The following is a 4,711-nucleotide window of genomic DNA, read 5'->3' as shown; positions in this document are numbered from 1 at the left end:
CATGGGTTCAACAGAAAGGACACGTCGGCTTGCCATGTATCCTGATCAGCAAGTTAGAAAATATCCTTGATAAATATATCATTACCCCTGTGTCTGAGCATTATCTCCCACCCCACCAAAAGATGATCCCTAAGCCTGACAGTAGGGCGGTGATATAGGGTTCTCTTGGTTAAGAAGTCTTGTGTACAAGGAGACCTTTTGTACATGTACCTCCAGAGGCATCTCTGGATCCCAGCTCCCACGGAAGGCCTGAAGTTAAGAGCTATCTTTAAGTATGATCTTCCATGCATTTTCCCATCTCAAATATGGAATCCTGGAATCAAAAATTTGATCACGTTTATGCTATAAAACTGCCCAAAAGTAACAGGGGCACAGTGTTCTGTCTGATCTTCACAGTGGCACCCATGGCAAACGTGGAATGAAACAGCCATTAACCTGAAAGGCAATTTTGTTGCCATTAATCTATAGCACCTTCCCCCAAACGGGAGCCGGGAGCCAGCCATCCCTGCAGCCTGCAGAACCTGCTGTAAGATATCCCTCAGCCATGTACAGTCACCGTTTGCTAGAAGGTGCAGAATCGCGCTGTCGTAGCCACGGTAGCCATGAGTGGGTAACAGGTCATTGTCCCGCTACTAAACATTGAACCTATGCACAACCAACCAACCAGATGCTAGTGGCAGGTACCGAAGATGCTGAAGTTGCCTCATGAGCACTGACGCTGCTGCTTAAGTCTTCTGAAAATAGCTTCCAGAACGGATGACGCACCAACTCACCTGTTCAAGAAGCTCAAAATACCCCAAGCACTGTAAATGAAAAGGAAAACACTAGATATACCCTGGTGAAACAGCAGAATGTGTAAGAGAAAGAGAATATTTTAAAAGCAGCCAGGGGGGTTAAAATGCAGATTATCTTCAAAACGGGAACATGAAACTAACTGCTGGCTTCTGGCAGCGATGACGGAAGCCGGAAATAGTGTCGTGCTCTCCTGGGGCCCGTGAAAACAACTGCCGGCCTGGAGTTTTATACTCAGTGACTAGATCTTTCAAGAACGAGGACAACATTTTTAGATGAATCAAAATCAAAATCATTCACCAGCAGCTGATTTTAGAAGAAAATTCTAACAGATGCACTGGAGGCAGAAGAAAAGTAGCTCCAGATAGGAAGTCTGGGATGAAGTGAGAAGTGAAGGAAGAGTGGTGAATCCTCGGGCCGTCCAAACCACACCACTGATAAAACAACTGAGATGATCCTGTGGGGCTTAAAGATAATATATCATTAAATACCCCAAAAGAACAATATAAATTTGAGAGAGTGTAAGATGTTAAATCATTCTAAGATTTGTGCGTTATCCAAGAGTTGGGTAAAGATTTAGAAATCAGTTCAGAGACTTCTTTCCTCTTCTTTGCAAGTGATACGTTAAGGACATCAGCTAACAAACAAGTTGGTTAGATTAACTTCCTTTCCTTAAGAACAGAGATTTCCTTTTCAGAATTCATGTAATTTACTAATTAACATGACAGGCAGCACTGTAGAAACCTGAAGTTGCCTATGTGGTTGTACGGAGCTGGATCTCACCGGTGACAGGCAGGGCCTTGACCCCTGTGACTGACTCTGCAGCACAGCTGCACTGGGTCGCTGACAGAGGAGTCACCCTGGGGCCCTGGAAACCTGAGTGTCTCAGAGAAAGTGTTGTCTTGTTTTGCCTTCCAAGTGCCCTTCCCTTGCCCCCGGCTTCTGAGGAGTTTTAGAAAGTCAGGTTCTGGCCTTGGCAATAGGAAATAAGAGAAACAAGCTGAGACGTGCTGTGCCTGAGACTCCGGAGGCCACTGGGAGCATTTAGCCAGGGAGGTAATAAAAAGTGTGGGGCACAGAGCTCAAAACAGTCTGGAGAGAGGATATTTTATTGGAAAATAAATCTTTTATACGCCATAGAATGAAAGACAATGGAGTAAAATGAGAAAGCAGCATAATTATTGCTAGGTTTTAAAAATACATTTTGTTTGTATTTTGAGAGAGGCAAGCTAAAGATTTAAATTCTTTCAAAAATACTTCTGGCTGCAGGAAGGGGCTATGAGAGTGTGGGTGTCTTATCTGAAAGGATATTCTCTCCAGCGATCAGCCACACTTCCCTCTGGAAAAGCACACTCGCAGCTGCAGGACAAGCCTCTGTGTCCTACAGCACACATCCCCAAGATGCTTAAGTTATTGCAATGGGTATGTGTCATTGTACTTTTATGATCAAACCGCCATTAACAGAATCATATAGAATGAATTAGGGAAGAAATATTAATAAATATAACAGAACCCAAGATAATAAGATCACTGTGCACATCTTTAGTTCTAAAATTTCTGGGGACCAAGAAAATTGGAAAATATGATGGATTATGAACTTTCTCTTATCTCTCAAGGAAAGCATATTCGTTTTTCAAGAGGTACTTCTACACTTCCAGTTAAAATTTCATAAATGTAGGCTCTCCACTCCTGATGTTCCACAGACAACTGCATCTTCCTGCGCAGTGCCAGCCTCAACCCTGAGACACGGTGCTGAAGGTAGGAGTAAATGGATTTGGCTGTATTGGGCGCCTGGTCACCAGGACTGCTTTTCTCTCTGGAAAAGTGGTTGTTTGGCATTATTAGTCCATGCTATTATTGCCACCCAGGAGGTCAATGACCCCTTCATTGACCACGACTACATGGTCTACATGTTCCAGTATGATTGTCCTCATGGCAAGTTCAAAGGCACAGTCAATGCCGAGAATGGGAAGCTTGTCATCAATGGAAAGTCTGTCTCCATCTTCCAGGAGAGAGATCCTGCCAATATCAAGTGGGGTGATGCTGGTGCTGAGTATGTTGTGGAGTCCACTGGTGTCTTCACCACCATGGAGAAGACTGGGGCTCACTTGAAGGGAGGAGCCAAGAAGGTCATCATCTCTGCCCCTTCTGAGGATGCCCCCATGTTTGTGATGGGTGTGAACCATGACAAGTATGATAACTCCATGAGGACTGTCAGCAATGCCTCCTTCACCACCAACAGCTTGGCCACCTGGCCAAGGTCATCCATGTCAACTTCAGCATCATGGAGGGACTCATGACCACAGTCTATACCATCACTATCACCCAGAAGACCGGGGATGGCCCCTTTGCGAAGCTGTGGTGTGATGGCTGAGGGGCTGCCCAAAACATCATCCCTGTTTCCACTGGCACTGCCAAGGCTGTGAGCAAGTTCGCCCCTGAGCTGAACAGGAAGCTCACTGGCATGGCCTTCTGTGTGCCCACCCCCAATGTGTCAGTTGTGGATCTGACCTGCCATCTGGAGAAAGCTGCCAAATACAGTGACATCAAGGAGATGGTGAAGCAGGTGTCAGAGGGCCCCCACAAGGCCATTCTGGGCTATACTGAGGACCAGTTGTCTCCTGTGACCACAACAGTGACACCCACTCCTCCTCCTTCAATGCTGGGGCTTTGCATTGCCCTCAATGACCACTTTGCCAAGCTCATTTCCTGGTATGACAATGAATTTGGCTATAGCAAGAGGGTGGCAGACCTCACGGTCCAGATGGCCTCCAAGGAATAAGAGCCCCCTGGACCACCAGCCCCACAACAGGAAGAGAGGCCCTCAGCTGCTGGGGAGTCCTTGCCCCAGATCGATCCCCCAACGCACTGAGAATCTCCTGACCTCCAGTTTTCATCCTGGACCCCTCTGAGGAGGTGAGGGGCTTAAGAAGCCCTGCCTTGTCATGCACCATCAGTAAAGTTCACTGTACACCCCCCAAATTTCATGAGTCCAAATTATAGTCATAACAAATAACATACAATTGTTGAAGAGCCACACATCTATTTTCTAGAATAGAAACATTTAGAAATGGCTATGTCTTTTATTAAGCTTTGATGAAAGACCACCATGTGAAATGAAAATGTAACTCAGCGAAGATTTGACTGAGTGCTCTATTTATCAAGCCTGAGATAAAGAGATGATTTCCTTGTACAATAATAAAACTTATTAAATATATTCAATGAATCTAAACAATTTTTTAATCAGGAAAAAGGAAATGCAACCAATACATCCTATCAGATTGGGTCTGGCCCTTAACTTCTCACTGTTCTATTACAAGATTCTGAACTCCCCAGAGAATGCCTGCTCTCTTGCAAACAGCTTTTGATGAAGCCAGTGCTGAAATTGGTGCATTACGTGAAGAGTCATACAAAGAAGCACGCTAATAATGCGATTACTGAGAGACAACTTGACATTGTGGACATTGGATGCCCAAGGAGATGAAGCTGAAGCAGAGAAGGAGGAGAAAATTAACTGGCCTTCCAACTTTCATCTGCCTCATTCTAAAATTTACACAATACACCATCTGTCAGTTACTCTGTCCCACAAATAGTTTTTTGTTTATGATTTATGACAGGTTTATGTTATTTCTATTTGACTTTCTTTATTTCTTGTGTGTTTTTTCTGTTTAATATTAAGGGAGTAGAGCCAGTTGACAATTAGGGAGTTATATTTTCATCTTGAGGTGACCAGTATGGGGATGTGGGATTCCTATACAGTTACAAATGTTTGACATAGCATTTTCTGGTACATTGTGGCTTCACAGGGGCCAGTGTTAAAATCGCTCCCATGTCTAAGCAAAGAACACTGCCTACTTCTTAGCTTGTCCTGGTGGGGAACAAAAGGGCTAATCGGCTCAGGTGGAGCTGCTGTGGGTAC

At 44.7% G+C, this 4,711-nt stretch overlaps 1 pseudogene; it reads left to right on the top strand.

Annotated features, from left to right (window-relative positions):
• The first annotated feature begins 2,678 nt into the window (after window positions 1-2,678).
• On the top strand, window positions 2,679-3,574 carry LOC123816504 (annotated as a pseudogene).
• Window positions 3,575-4,711: the final 1,137 nt, after the last annotated feature.

This window comes from Phyllostomus hastatus, unplaced genomic scaffold (assembly GCF_019186645.2).
Source record: "Phyllostomus hastatus isolate PE091 unplaced genomic scaffold, TTU_PhHast_1.1 phas_contig_1048, whole genome shotgun sequence".
Taxonomy (NCBI): Eukaryota; Metazoa; Chordata; class Mammalia; order Chiroptera; family Phyllostomidae; genus Phyllostomus; species Phyllostomus hastatus.
The sequence above is the reverse complement of the archived record's forward strand: the minus strand, read 5'-3'. Positions and strand labels throughout refer to the sequence as shown.